Source organism: Cavia porcellus, unplaced genomic scaffold (genome assembly GCF_034190915.1).
Source record: "Cavia porcellus strain 051 isolate PalLab524CR breed Dunkin Hartley unplaced genomic scaffold, mCavPor4.1 scaffold_28, whole genome shotgun sequence".
Taxonomy (NCBI): Eukaryota; Metazoa; Chordata; class Mammalia; order Rodentia; family Caviidae; genus Cavia; species Cavia porcellus.
Genome location: NW_026947511.1, coordinates 30,530,843 through 30,547,442, shown reverse-complemented (window position 1 = coordinate 30,547,442; position 16,600 = coordinate 30,530,843). Strand labels below are relative to the sequence as shown.

Below are 16,600 nucleotides of genomic sequence, written 5' to 3'. Positions count from 1 at the left end.
TCCTAACCTTTCAAAATCTTATTTTGGGAAAAAGTCTCACTAAGTTGACTAAGATACTCTCAACTTGTAATCCCTCTGACTCAGCCTTCAAAGTAGCTGGAATTTATAGTCATGCACTAATATACCTGGAAATTTAAAACATCTTTAAGTTATCTTTTAAAATTCTTTTTAAAAAGTACCTGGACTGGGTTTTGTGGCATGTGCCCGTAGTTTTAGCTACTCAGGAACCCGAGACATTTAGGCACAGGAATTCAAGACCATCCTAGGTAACACAGAGAGATCCGGTCTCAAAAAAAAAAAAAAAGTTTGGTTGTAGTAAAGGTAAAAAAGTAGGAATATGTCTTGTGAAGTACCTAATATTACTGTCAACTTACGTTTGTTTCTATACATACATGTAGACAACTTGCTATAAAAATTATCTTTAAAAATTACTTGTTGCTATGAATACTATAAAAAATTCCACCGAAAATATTTATATGACTCCACAGCAGCACAGTTTATAATAGCCAGATCTTGAAAACAGCCTAAATGCCCATCGACTGATGGATAAAAAAGATATGGTATTTTTATACAATGGAGTAATACTCAGCTATAAATAAGAATAAACTGGAGACTTTTATAGGTAAATGGATACAACTTGAGAACATACTTATTAATGAAATGAATAAGACATGTAAACATCGTATTTCATTAGTGTGAGAAGCTGAAAGAAAAAGCATGTGTATTTGGGTATTTAAGATAGTTATATTACTGATTTCTCTGAGTTCTCTGAAGAGAAAGATTGGTACTGTTACCTTTTGGACAATTGAATGCAGATGTCTTGTGCTCTGGGTGAATGATTTGGGGATGACAGTATGCAATGTATGTACCATTGTTACCCCCTGGTTGACATGTTTTGAAATTTTGTTGTAGTTTTTTCTCCTTTTCCTACTCTTCTTTCTGTTCCTCCTCCTCCTTCTCCTCTTTCTCCTGTTCATCTTCCTCCTTGAAATAAAATGGATTTGGAAAAAAAAAGACTTCGTTTGGCAGATACATGCACACATATTATGGTTATAGATTTGCTTGTCCTATTACTCAGTTCCTTGATGTTTAATGAAATTGACACAGGAGTTGGTACACGTATTCCAGGAATGTATCATCAACTGACAGTTGAGTTTTGACATGTAATTGTTAATTACATTTTAAGGCAGGTATTCCATTTCTGTCTGGAAACCGAATAGTGCAAATAAGAAAGTCTTCAGTCTACACTTACAGAATGTAGAATGCTCAGTGAATGCAGGGTGACATTCATAGTAAGTATTGATTCTTTCATTCTGTCTTCACATATCATTTCCAAATCCCAGTAGGATTTAGAGCTTTTAATTTAACAGGAAAGCTCATGAAATTATTCTAACTCTGTGTTCAGTGGTGCATAGGATGTATTATTGTTGGTCAATATTTTGTATTTCCATTATTTCTTAAAAACTTGCTCTTCCTAAGGTTAGTCTCAGCGTTTTTTTTTTTTTTTTTTTTTTTTTTTGGTGCTGGGGATCGAACTCATGACCTCGCACTTGCCAGGCAGGCACTTAAGCCACTGAGCTAAATCCCCAGCCCCAAGTCTCAGCTTTTTTAAGAGCTCAACTTTATTTAGTCAACCAGAGTTTGTCTCTGTGTTCTGCTATATGTTCCCCTGTTAAAGCTTTTTGGACACTGAGACTTGAAAATGAATGAGTTACATAATTAGCAAATCACAAACCAAAATTTAGTTTTGTTCTTTTATATGATGAAGCTACCTTCACGTAATACTTTTTGTGATTTTTTTATTTGTATATTTTATGTGTAATCATTTTTCTTTATAACTGTCCATCCTTCATCAAACTTAAGCATAAAAACACAGATTTATCTGTTTCTTCACATCTTCATTTCCTTATGAAGTCTGCTGTGCCACATAAAACTTATATTAAATCAGTTATGATTTTCTCTGTTTTATTATAAGACTCTTAGCCATGAACCTAGGCTGAAAGAGAGAAAGATATCTTTCTTCCTGTGTAAAGAGACGACATGATCCAGGTGTATTGGGATATGTCGGTAGTCCCAACTGCTTTGGAGGCAGAGCCAGGAGGCTCACTTGAGCCCTCAAGTGTAAGGCCAGCTTGGACAATGCAGCAAAACTTCATTTGAAAAAAAGAAAATCAGTCTTTCTTCTTTCTGACACAGGGCCTTACAGTGTAGTTCAGGCTAGTCTTGAACTCACTGTGTAACCCACACTGGCCTTGAATTTGTGCTGATCTTCCTGCCTTCGACTCCCAAATGCTGGAATTACAAATGTACACCACCATGCCTGCTTTATTTACAGGTTTTCTGAACATAAGCTTTCATTTTTCCAGAGTATAGATTCAGAGTTAGATTACTGAATCTTGTGGTAAAAATATGTTAAACTTTATGGTAAACTATCAAACTGTTTTCCACTGTGGCCGTGTTATTTTGCATTTCTAACGATAATATACGGGGCTTTACCCATTTTGCATCCTCACTACATTTAGGGTTGCCAATAATTTTTCTTTTGGATATTTATATAATGATATGACAGTTTTAGTTTATATTTTGCTGATACAGGACATTGTTTTGTTTTGTTAGTGCTACTGGGGATTGAAACCAAGGTCTTCACATTGAGCTGCATCCCCAGCCCTTTTTACTTTTATTTCGTTTTATTTTTAAAATCAGAGTCTTGCTAAATCACTAAATTGGGCTCAAATTTGAGATCCTCTTGCCTCAGCTTTCTAGAATATAGGTGTGTGCCACCGTGCATGGTAATTCAACACTTTTTTGTTTGACTAGCTGCCGTAAACATTTCTAAATTTTCTAGTGCATGTTTTTTAATTTTTCTATGGTAAATACTTAAAATTCAGATAATTTTTTTTCAACAATTGGTAAAGGCAGAGTGTGAGGTGGCTTTAGACAATGGTATGTTTAGAAACCTTAGACACAGAGAGAGTTCACACCTACTCACAGGATCTCAGTGGGCCTCAGGAACTCTCCAGTAAGATCAGGGGACCATTTCATTGTGCTTAACTATACCAACACATTGTGTTTTATGCCATAAATATAAATATGTTTTAAAGACTGAGAAAATATCAGGAGACAAAGCTGTTCTCAGAAATGCAACCTAGAGGAGGGGAACACAAACGACAGTGGAAAAAACAGTAAGTTCTTTTTAGACCTTTCCACTAAATAACAAAAGCCCTCAAGCCATTGGGGAAGGAGAGTAAACCTTGTCACTTCAGTGGAAAATGAAGAACTCGAGGTTGAAAGACTGAGAAGGAAAATTCTCCATCCCTGGGGAAAGGCAGAAAACTGTTAGAAACTGAGCATGAGTATCTACATCCCAAGGAGAGGCAGACCCACTGAGAAAACCATCGCCATAGCCAGTGATTCAGTGTCCCTGCAGGGAATAGAGGCTGGACAGCTCCAGGACAGCAGAGAACCCATTCCAGCCCCTCACTACCAGGCTAGTGCTAACAGTAGACACACAGGAAAAAGGACATGTTACATACAGAGGGATGGTGGAGTTTAAGACATGTCACTCCAAAATAATGCCCCTTTGGCATAAGGATTATTTTGAGAAACTACAGACTTAGGAGATGCTCTGCAAAGCGTACCTTTAATAAGAAATTTATGAAGAGAATATCCTTTTATAGGGGTTTCTTCTCTCCGGGGAGTGAGGGATGACTGCATTTTTATCAATGGAGAAAACACCTACTTAATTTGCATTAAAACTCTTATCCTTGTGCTTTTCCTGACTCTGTGTGTGTGTGTGTGTGTGTGTGTGTGTGTGTGTGTGTATTGGGAACTGAACCCTGGTCCTTGTACGCATTAAGTCTGAGCTACCCTCAGCCCTGGCCATCTCTTATTAATTTAGCATCTCTACACACTCTTCTTTGTTTGTTTCAGAACTGATATTTTCTGAAATCTAAGACTGTTCTTGAAAATCTTTTCTAGTGATTTACTCATCTCTGGATTATCGTCAATGTTTACAGAGGTGTACCTCCTATTAAATTTTTGTTTTTCTTTTGTTTCACTCAATAACTCATAAAGGGTGGAGGATAAGATTTTTTCTCTTCCTCTCGGAGAATGAGCAATAAAAGGATGAAAATCAATTTGTTGCTCTTCCTTTATCCCTGAATTTCCAGATTTCTCTACTGTGTGGTTGTTCTTTTATCTGAAAAATGTTACCAGGCTTCTTTTTCTTTTTTAGAATCAGTTTGTGGGCAAAGAATTCTGGAATGTCACATTTTGGCACTATAGGTATTACTTAAATCCTGGGAAGAGTGTTGCTTTTTCTGTTTTGCTTAGTAGACAGTTGGCCTAGTCAGGTTCAGCCTGCAAATTCTGGCCTACCTATTATGAGTTGTAGGTCCAATTTGTTTTTTTTTTTTTTTTTTTTTAAATTTTATTTAAGGAGAAAAAAAAAGCAGAGAAAGGGTACAAGTTATACAGATTTACAGAAAAAAACAGTAGGAAATCACTAGTTAATGGATTACATATTGTCATCTTAGAAATAATTGTTCAAGTCACAAAATTAAAGCTTGTAAAGTGGACATTCCAACAGTGAGACTGCAAACAGTTCTGTTCAATGATCCAATAAAACTCAGTGATATCATTTTCTATCTTATACACTTAAACATACATGCAATTATATCATTTAGAGCACTTTCTTTTCCTCTCTTTTGTACAATGACAATTACACATTTTGGGTTTTGTTGCTCCCACAGTTCTTACTACTTTTTTGGAAGGGAGTAGAACCAAATGTGACATAACAGAACAGAGTCAATCAAATCAAAAGGGTGGACATAATAGATAATGTAAAAGCATAATACAAGGTGATCAACAATGGTTACCATAATGCCTCCTGCTATCTCTAATAGAATTGCCTATATCATCTCCAATTTGGTTTTTAATCTTAACACTTATTAGGAGAATGATGTGATCTAATTTATACATTATAGCAACTGTATTGTGGTATACTCACCTATTTAAAATACATGTTTCAGTGGCGTTTCACAGAGGTGTGTAACCATCATCAGTCAATTTTAGAGCATTTTCATTACCTCAAAAAAATCAAGTATTCATTAGCACTCACTACTCATTTCCTACTAACTTCTGTCTACTTTATGCGCCTATTAATCTTATTTTCTGATTCTATATACCTGCATGTTTGGGGCATGTCGTGTGTGTGTGTGTGTGTGTGTGTGTGTGTGTGTGTGTGTAGGGTGTTGGAAATTGAACCTAGTGCTTTACAGTAGGTGACATTCCTAGCCCTTTTATTTTGAGACAAGGTCTACTAACTTCCCCAGGCTGGCTTGAACTTGGCATCCATTCTCTTTTCTCAGACTCCCAAGTAGCTTAGATTATGCATGTATGCATGCCATTGTGCCAACCTTATTCCCCACCCCCACAGTACTGGAGATTGAACCCAGGGCCTTTGCACGGAGCTACATGCCCAGCCCTTTTCAAAAAAAATTTGAGACAGGCTCTTTTTAAATTGTTGTTTTTAATTGTTAAAGTTGTCCAAGCTGGGCTCAAACTTGTGATTCTCCTATCTCATCCCTCTCCCCTCAACCAGTGTTTTGTTTGTTTGTTGTGGTACCAGGGATTGAATTCACAATCTCACACTTGCCAGGCAGGCACTAAGCTGCTGAGCTATATCCCCGGCCATAATTCATATTTTTAAAAAATTAGTTTGGCTAGTATAAAGAATGAAACCAAGGAGATCACTTAGGAAGCTATTGAAGGACTCTAAACTTGATAGGATTGTGAGGTAGTCTTGATTTTTAATGATAATGATACCGAATAGTTTATGAATTGACATGCAGTTTGGAAGGAGAACGGAAGCATTACCTGATAGACTCTGCCTGAGAGTTTAGGAAGGTGGAAATCAAGGGTAATTCACTTCTAATTTTGGATGTGAATAACTAGAGTGTGTTATGATTTAGTGAGAAGCATAGAGGAAGTATAGGTTCATAAAAATCAAGAATTATGTTTTGGGCTAAGCTCAACTTGAAGGGCTTGCCAGTATGGAGTTAAATATATCTGTTTAGTTTCTCTGGAAAACACAAACTGCAAATAATCTTTGAGAGAAAATTAGCACACAAATGAGGTTTAAGACTGCAGAATTTGAATAGATTGTCCTAGGCTGAGATGATAGAAAATTGTAATTCCTTGACCAGTCTTGAGGTAGTCATATCTTTAGGGTACTCAGCGAAGAAAGCCAGGAAAGAGTGAAATCAAGAGACTGTAATCCCCTATGTAATCTCATAGCAAACAAGTGTCATGCATCTCTTATTCAGAAGAAACGAGAAATGGATCATTTAGTAATTTCATTGGTGTCACTAGATGATATAATCTTATGGAACTACCTTCAGATGTATAGTCAGTCTTTGACTAAGGGTTGTTTTGCTGTCCATGAGTGTATTTTGGGGATGCTGAAGGTGCTTAAAGGAAAATAAGATGAGGACAGAAAGTTGACTAGCATTTGGCAATGTGATAACTACTATGATTACACTCTGAGTAATTTCAATAAATTAATTAGTCTGAAAATCTAATTGAAACAGATAAAAGAAATTGAAATGTGAGGAGAGACAACCACTATTAAAACTCCTTTCTGTAAGTTTGGTAGTAACAAAAGTAGAAGAAGGGTGCAGGAACATTGAGGGATATGAAGTCCAGTAAGAACTGTTTAGTTAGAAGATAATGTTTATATAATGGTTAAAAAAAGTGATCCAGCAGAGAGGGAAAATTAAAGATCTAGTGGGAGAATTTCTTTTTATTCTCCTTATCTTTTAATTCCCTTGGAATTACCCTTTCTAGCCAGTCCTTAAAGGCTGTTTTCTTGTCACTCGATTCTGCCAGCTGAGTGTGGTGACTGCAGTTCCAGCGTCTTTGGAGGCTGAGGCAAAAAGATCATATAAGTCCAGTCTGGGGAATTTTGTGAGATCTCATCTCAAAAAAAAGTTTTGTCAAATAAAGGTGTTTTGGTGTCCTGTGTAGGCTTATATAGCTGACTACAAATCTTCACTTTTCACCAGAAATGCAGTGTGAGCCACCATTGTAATTTAAAATTTTCAGGTAACAACATTTAAAGAACAGTAATAGGAAAGGTATATACGAGAAGAAAAAATAGTTTTCCCTTTACACTGTCTGGGGTTTTTTTCATTGTCTGGGATTCTTTGTAACAGAAGGCAGATTTTTAACAAGAGAGACTCAAATAGAAGTTTTAAAAATCATGTATACCTCACATATTTATGGGAAATAGGGAAAACTAAGCAGATTTTAAATAGATAGCTTAGAATTCAGGCTTAACATCATTTGCTAAAACAAATTAGAAAGTGTGAAAGGGTGCTTGCTTATAGGGTAGATGACTTAGAAAGCATGGCAAATAGTAAAGTTCATAAAGTTCATTAAGGAGATTTAAGTCTGTGTCTTTTTCACTGTTAAGTCTGCAGCAATTTAATCCATCTTTTGTTACTGGTTTGGAGAGGGAGACACCCTTATACATGGAGATTTCTTTTATAAATATAAATTTCTCTTACCAAAGGGTAACTTCCGTTGTCTTTCTCCTGTGCTTGACACTCGGTTGAGAGAGACACATGGAGAAGGGTTTAGTCTGAACTCATATACAAGTGAAACCAACATCATCATTTCAGTATAATTTACCCTGTACAGAATTATTAATAAAGTTTTTATCTTTTTTCCACTAAGTCTTTGAAATTTTCTGAGTTTTTTACATTAATGGTACCTCCCTGTATTTAAAGTGCTGAATGGCCAAATATGACTAATGGCTGTCTTTGAAATGTGTAGTTCTAAACATTTTCCCTTTTCCATTGAGAGAGTTATAGTTTTGATGTTCTACTTCAGATAAATGTTTGTGTTCTATTATTACTTGTGTCCTTTAGGAAAGGAAAAATAATATATTTCCAGACTCATTTGCAAGGTTCATGGCTGTGATCCCTATAACAAAAAACAAATTCACAAAATATATTTAATATTTAATATGTTTGTGGGCCTTCAGAAATGAACACCCCCCCCAAAAAAAAAAACGAGAAAATCTGTGTATTTTTATATTAGGTGTGATGAAAAGTTGGCAATCATACACAATTGTGATTAGACAAAAGAAATATGATCTAATGATAATGGCTGGGAGAGAATTTACCAAAGTCTGTTTGTTTAGAGTTTTTATTGTTGCTGTTTCATTTTTTGGAGACAGGGTTTCACTCTGCAGTTCAGGCTGTCCTTGAACTCATTTTATTGCCCAGCTCAGCAGTTCTCCTATCTGAGCTTCCTGAGTGCTGGGATTATAGACATATGCCACCAGGCTCAGTTTATTTACTATTTAGAGGTGTGTTTTTGTTTTGTTTTGACATCTTTGTGTGTTCTAGGTGAAGGGAGAACCTGTCTGGAAAGAGGATTTTGCTTAAGAGAAGAGTAGAAGAGGTCAGAGATAGAATTTCCTGATTCTGCTGTAACCTTAAATGCTGCATGCAGTAGTTTGTAGTAAAATTCTCAATTCCATCAGAGGACTTAACGAAATTTAAACTTCTCATAGTATGATTTTGAATCTAATCAAAGGAACAGTTGTTGGTAGTGGCTTTGTGTAATATTAGCATGGTCCTAAGAATCAGAGAAATATTATTCCTGTGGAATATGATTGTGTTAGTTTTCTCTTGTCATTGAGAAAAATACCAATGCCCCAAATTATGGAAGGAGAGGTTTATTTAGCTCACAGTTTGTGGAGATTTCAGTCCATAATCAGCTGGCACCACGGCAGGGTGGCATAGAAGAGGAATGATAGTTCATGGCTGTGAAAGACAGCAAAGCAACAAGAGCAAAAGTGAAGGAGTGTAGAGAAAAGACTCTTTCTGTCCTTGTATGTATATATGCTACTCACTCGAGGATGGCTGTAGCACTCATACCCATAGTCCTAGCATTGGAACATGAATCAATCAGAAATTCTAGAAGTCTTCTCCATGGCTTCATGAGGCTTTGGGGGGGACATCCAGACTCAAACTATAACATTCTACCCCTGGTCCCTCCCTAAAACTCATGTACATCTTATGCAAAATACATTTAATCCATCTCTAAGAGTTGTCAAAGTTCTAACAGTTTCAGCACTGCTGAAAAGTTCAAGTCCAAAGTTGTCTTTGAGATTTAAGGCAAACTCTTTACTGTGAGCCTCTATACAAATGAAAAGAAGGTTGAATATTTCCAACATACAATAAATGGCACAAGATAGACATTTCTATTCCAAAAGTTATAAACAAGGGAATACATAAAAATGGGACAAAAGCAAGTCCAAAATCCAGCAGGGCAAATATTAAGTGGTGTAGTTCCTTGTGGAACATCTGAATCAGTCTGTGGCAAGTTGTGAGCTCCAAAGAGTTTGCGCGGCTCTGTCCCTACAGCACTTAAAATGGTCATGTCTCCCATGGCTTCTCTTTTGGGCCTGCTTTGCTTCCTCTGTGCAGGTTTCCTCAGATGACCCATATTCCTGGCTTCTGCAAACTTCTGGGGTCTCCATTACCTTTGGCTTTACCCCCACAGCTTCACACATTGCCCTCTCAGGGACACACTGCCTGGCCTCCCAGGCCATCTTCTAAAATCTCGATGGAAGTCTTTTTAACCTCAGAACTCTTACATTCTGCTTGTACCTAAAATCAGTGCCACATGGATGATGCCTAGGTCTGCTATCAACTGGAACAGGAGCCAGTCTTTCTTCTCTCTTTACAGTAAATGTTGAGTGCCTGAATTACTGGGCACTCTGAATCCCATTCTGAGGAACAAATTCTCTAGGCTGCTGCCATCCTGGAACCTGGTGTAACCACTGCTGCCATTCTGGAACATAGTGTGGCTGCTGCCATTCTAGAACATAATGCTCTGTGGCTTTCTCCTCAAAGCAATGCCTTTCACTTTTGCAGTTTTGAGGCTATAGTCTCAGACTTGCTGCTTCTTATAATGCCCTCAGGCTATCTTGTTCCTTCTCAGCAATTAAAATCTTCTCAGCTCTATCTTTGCAGTCCATAGCTTTACTGGAGCTTCCTTTCTGGCCAGGCTCACAGTTTAGATCATACTGCTGGGCTCTTTGCTCTTGATTTGCAACATAAATCCAGCTAAAAGCCCCCAACAGTAGCCATGCCACAGGCTCAACATTTGACTACCTTGAAATTTCTTCTTCCAGATTAATCTGCCATCCTTAATATTAGTCTCAGGTAAAATCTCTGGACATTAGAAAATGCAAACAACCTTTCTGCCAAGCTATAACACACATCATGTGGACTCCTAAAACCAATGGATTCCTTCCCAGCAGAAACCTCCCAAACCTGATCTTTACCGGCAGGATTTCTATCAGCCTTCTGGTCTTCTGAATCTGACTAGAATCTTTTTTACAGCCTAGGGCATTCCAGTGCTACTCTTTTAGGCACCATCTCCAAACCTTTCTAGACTCTTTCCACAAACCATTCCCATAGGCTCTTGAACTACAGAGTTAGGTACAGTCACAGCAATGACCCCACTTCTTGGGTACCAAATTCTGTCTTAATTACGTTACGGCTTGTGTCTGGATGTCCCCCTAAAGCCTCATGCCGTCATGGTGAGAGGCTTCTAGAATTTGTGTTTGATTCATGATTCAATGCTTAGATTACGGATGTGAGAGTATGGTCTATATATAATATAAAAGACAGAAAAAGTCTTCTCTCTGCATTCCTCCCCTTTTGCTTTTGTTGCTTTTGCTGTCTTCTGCCACCATGAACTGTTGCCCTCTGCCATCAGCCACTCTGCCTTGGAACTGAGCTAAATAATCTTTTCCTGTGGGAAAGGGGAGGCATCCAGACTTAAACCATAATAGCCATCTACCACACTGAAATCTCCCAATTCTTTCTAAAAATATTCCTTCTGACTCTTTGTAGGTAGTCAATTTCTATTAGTTTTTTAAAAAATAACTGTACAATACACGTAACATAAATTTACCATGTAAGCCCTTCTTCCTCCGTTTGTGTTGGCAGTTGAACTCAGTGCCTCACATAGGGTCTCACGTGTGCAGTACAAATGCTCTACTGTAGAGCTGTGTTTAGTGTCATATCAACTACTTTTAAATGAATATTTCAGTGATGCTAAATACATTTATAGCATGAAGTCATCCCTACCATCCATCTCCATATCTTATTTTGTGAAACTGAATCCGTGACTAAACAGGCTTTCTGGAGTAATCCAGACACAAACCATAACAAGATCATAGTTCACCTTGGCTAGGATCATATCTTACCAGTATTAAGCCTCCAGTCCTTGAAACGGAATGTGTTTACATTTGTTTATATCTGTTTTTTTCAGCAGTGTTTTAAAGTCATGATATATATATGTCATTCACTTCCTTAGTTGATTCCTGAATGTCTTACTCTTTTTAGTGCTATCATAAATGAAAGTATTTTTATGATTTCTATTTTAGATTTTTCATTGTTGATGCATAGAAATACAATTCACTTTGTCTTTTGACTTTGTATTCTGCTACATTGCTGAATTCATTTATTAGTTTTAACAGTATATATTTGTGTGTTTAGAAATAGTCACTTTCTAATTGCTGGGACAAAATACCTGACACCTGCAATTTAAAGGAGAAGAAGTTTATTTTGTTTGAAAATTTCAGCAGGTTCTGTTCATGATTAGTAGGCTGCAAGACAGAAACAGCATGGCAGAACATTTAGTGGAGGAAAACTATTTCCGGCATGGTAACCAGGAAGCAGGGAGAGGAAGGAGTGTGGGCTGAGTGAATACCCTTCCAAGTCACATCTTGGTGACTGAGCCCTCTGACCAGGCCCCACCCTTGAACTTGAGATTTTGAGGGGGATCTTTTAGATCTAAACTATAACAGTGAGTGCGTGTGGGTATGTGTGTTTGTATAATTCTTAAAGCTTTTCAAATATAAGACCATGTCATCTGTGAACAGAAGTAATTTTTATATTATTTTTCTGATTTAGACACCTTCAGTTATTTTCCTTGTCTAATTGCTCTTGTCTGGACTTCTGGTAGTACAAATTGTAGAACAGAAGAAGTGAAAGCAGACATCCTTTTTGTCTTTTTTTTTTTTTTTTTGAGACGGGGTCTTGCTATGCAGATCAGGCTGGCCTTGAGCTATCTTTGTAGCCCAAGCTGGTCTCGAATTCACAAAGATTCTCCTGCCTCAGCCTCCCGAGTGCTGGGATTACGGGTGTGAGCCACCACACCCGGCAAAAGCAGACATCTTTATCTTGTTTCTATGCAGTCTTTTCCCAGTGACTTTAAAGTTTACTGTGGAGTTTTCATATAGGGCTTATATTGTGTTGAGGTAATTTCCTTCAATTCCTAGTTAAATGTTTTTATCATGAAAAGTTGTTGAATTTTCTCAAATGCTTTTTCCATGTCAATTGAGATGGTACTGTGCTATTTTTCTTTATTTTTTTTCATATCCTGAACCATCCTTGAATTCTAGAAGTCAGTCCCACTTGATCATGGTATCTCACCTCTTTTAATGCTACTGAGTTTGGTTTGCTAATATTTTATTGATTTGGGGTGAGGATAGAGATTAAACTAGGGATTAAACTCAGCATTTGTGCATGTTAGGTAAGCTGTTTAGCCCTCAGCCACACAACCGACCATTGTTTCATAAGGACTATTGGTCTGGTTTTTTCTTTTATTTATTCATTTATTTCTTTGACAGAGTCTTGCTATGTGTTCCAGACTGGCCTTGGACTTACTGTGTAGCCTATGCAGACCTCATACTTGTAGCAAACTTTCCACCTCAGCTTTTAGAGATCTGGGATTACAAGCATGTGACTAGTTTATACTTTTCTTAAAGTGTCTTTGTCTGACTTTGACATAAGAGTAATACTATACCTCATGGAATGAGTTAGAGTCTGTTCCCTCCTCAAATTTTTGGGAAAGTTTGAAGAGGATTGCTATTAGTTTTTATATAAATGTTTGAGAGAATTTACCAGTGAAGCCATCTGGACCAGGACTTGTCTTTGTTGGGAGCTTTTGATTGCTGATTTAATGTCCTTACTACTTAAAGCTCTATACGTATTTTTAATTAACTAATTAATTTATTTTGGTCTTTTTTGAGAGAGAGTCTTGCTATACTGTTCAAGCTGGCCTTGAGCTCACTTTGTACCCCAGGTTGGTCTCGAACTTCCAATGATCCTCATGCCTCAGCCACCTGAGTTCTGGGATTACAAGCATGTGCTACCATGCCTGGCTCATATTTTTAATTTTTTATGACTTAGTCATGGTAGATTTTGTGTTTTCAGGAATTTGTACATTTCACGTAGGTTATTCAGTATAGTGATTTTTTGGATAGCATTCTTACTCTTTTTATTTCTGTAGGACCTATAACAATTACCCCTTTCATTTCTGGTTTTAGTAATTTAAATTTTGTCTTTTTGTTCCTCCTCAATTTGCCTGAAAGTTTGTTGATCTTTTCAAAGAATCTTTTTTCTCTATTCTTTTTCATTTATCCCTTATAATTTCTATTATTTCCTTCTGTTTGCTTTGGGTGTCCTTTTTTTTTCTTCTAGTTTTTGAAGTTGTAAAGTTAGATTGTTGATTTGATATCTTGTTTTTTAAACAAACACTTTTTGTTCTAAAATCCCTTATAACTATTTTTTTCTGTATCCTTTGCGCTTTATTTTTTGTCTTTATCGTAAGTTCTTTCTAGTTACTCTCTCTATCCTTCTCTCCCTCTCTCCCTATCTTTGCCTATTCATCAGTTGTTTATGAGTATATTGTTTTCACAGATCTGTGAGTTTTCCTGTTTTACTTTTCTTACTGGTTTCTAACTAACTGTTGTGGTCAGAGAAGATAATTTGTAAGTTTGGAAATCTATTGAAAGTTAATTTGTGACCTAATTATTGTTTATCATGGAAAATGTTCCAATTCTCCTTGAGGAGAATATGTATACTATTTTGAAGTAGGGTGTTCTGTAGTCTGCATTTCTGTCTTTTGTGTTTAGTTGGCTTTTTGAAATGAAATGTTTAGATTTCCTATTCTACAGCAATTTTTTTATAGTTAACATAGGATTCCATTTAACATCCTAGAGTTGTATAGTGCTAATTTGAATTTATGCCAGCTTAACTTCAATAATACTAGCAAACTGTGATTCTTTAACAGGTGTTTCATTTTCCTTTGGGTTGCTGATAACATAAAGTTACATCTTTATGCATCATGTGCCCCAAAACATAAGCCAAATCTCTGGAATAATCTCTTAAATTATATGGAAAACACCCAGGGATTTCGCTTAAGCACCTGCCTGGCAAGTATGAGGTCATGAATTCAATCCCTGGAACAAAAAAGATAAATAAATAAAATAAAAATTACAATAACATTTGTTTTAATATGTAATTATTTTTAATGTGTTGAGTTTTCCTGTGTGGGTTTGTTTTTTGTAGTACTGGTGACCAAACTCAGAGCCTCAAGCATATTAGGAAGGCACTGCACCACTGAGCTGTGCCCTTTCCCTCCTATATACTCAATTATCTTTAAAAGCCTGTCGTTGCCCCTATAATTTTATCATTTGTCAAAATCTCATTTGTATTTGGGTTTGTTTCTGATCTTTTCTTTTCTATTCCACTCATCTGTTTTTGTGATCATAAATATCATAGTTCTCCATTCTTTTCATGTATTTTGATGTTTTATAGGTCTACTCTTTGTTTTCTCTTGTGCCTCTTTTGCACTATTTTGTTGGCTATTACCCATGTTGTTTTTATGTAAACTTATCTAACTTCATAACAAATAAACCATATAGTTGTGTCAGGTTGTAATATTATCTAAGTCAAATAGACTTCATTTGAATCTTTAGAATAGTGTTTTCAGGTTTTCCTTATTCAAAATTTGGGCAGTTCTTATTTATTTTCAACTGTTTATTCCTCTTTAATTTTGTTTGTTGATTTATATTAAAGTTTGTATTAACATTATTTTCTTAAGCAGGTTTTTGTTTTTTGTATACATAGGCTGATACATATATTTTTTTCATCACTTGCTGTTTACCTGAAATTTTTATTATTTGTGTTAGATTTATAGTTACTTTTTTAAAGTATTCATTCCCCATCTGAGCTGATTTTACTCCTGTGGACATATATTAATGTCTGAAGATGGTTTGGGTTGTTATAATTGGGTGAAGATGGTTATACTGCTATTGAGAGTATAAAAAACACAAATACTGCTAAACCTCTTGCAATCCATAGGATAGCCCCACAACCAAGAATTATCAAATTGTCAGAGGTGTCATAATTTGGGAAGCTCCTCTTTCCAGATATATTATTGTGTAATTTCCAAATAGAAATCAAGTTACTTTTCTATCAGTTACGTTGATTATATTTTCTTGTTTAATTGCAGTAATGAGTTCCTGTTGGTACTGTCTTTAACAGTAGGCATTCTTACATTGTTCATTTAGTGGAAATGCCTCTGCTTTTTCCCTTTTAAAGAAGATACTGGCAGTAAGACTTAAGTATGTATATTTTATTGTATTTTGAAAGTAACCTACTTTTTATTCTCTTGCTTTTTTTTTTTTTTTTTTTTTTTTTTTTTTTGTCTTTTTCCTTTTTTTCGGTACCAGGGACCGAACTCACGATTGCCTGCTTGCAAGGCAGGAGCTTATGCCGCTGAGCTAAATCCCCAGCCCCTATTCTCTTCCATTTTTAAAAAAAAATCAGTGATGGTAATGACTTTGAAATACTATGATTGCTACATGGAAAGTGAACAATTGAAGTGTACAATTTGGCAAGTTTTGATGTCTGTGTCAAATGATCTTCATGATGGACTTGAACATTTTCATTACTCTAGAAAGTTTCCTTGTGCCTTTGCAATCCATTCCTTTCTTTCTCCTGAAAATATCATAGTTTTGCTTTCTGGTAGTACAAATATGTTGGCATTTCCTAAAAATCTAATATAAAAGGAATTATAAAGTATGTACTTTTTGTATCTTCTTTTATTCTGCATAATAATTTTTGAAATATTTCCATGTTTTGTATGTATAAGTAATTTTCTCCTTTTTATTGTTGGATAATTTTCTACTCTATGGACATACCAAAGTTGTTTATCCATTTACTTACTATTAATCCTTTGGATTGTTCTACTTTTCTCTTGTAGCTGTCATGATCATTTGTGTACAGGTTTTTTTTAATAACAGCAGGTATTAGTCTATCCACTTTTTTTAAAAAAAGTATTTTCCTTGTGGTAATTCTAGGTTAATCTTAAACCCTATTGCTAGTTTTCTCCTTCACTTTTTATGACTTTTTTCTCTTTCCCACCACAGAACCTTAGATTAAAGAGGGATTGGAAAGAAGCATGGGGATTTTTGCAGTGGAATTTAGTGCTTTTTTCTTCTTAATATTATTTTGCAGTTTAGATATTCTGTATTCAATTTATTATGCAGGTGTGGTTTGCATGCAATGCTATTTTTCCTTAGTTGTTTTCTGGAAAAAAATATTGGGAGATAGACACATAAGCATACGCTATTATTTTCTTTTTTAAAATTTTAAAAATTTGTTTATTTTTTATTTTTAAAAAACAAAACGGGGGCCGGGTATTTAGCTCGGTGGCCTAA

At 35.9% G+C, this 16,600-nt stretch overlaps 1 protein-coding gene across 2 annotated transcripts in view; it reads left to right on the top strand.

Moving 5' to 3' along the window:
* Positions 1–16,600, top strand: part of Micu1 (mitochondrial calcium uptake 1) — a 224,095-nt gene that overhangs the window by 17,315 nt on the left and 190,180 nt on the right. The window lies entirely within an intron of this gene.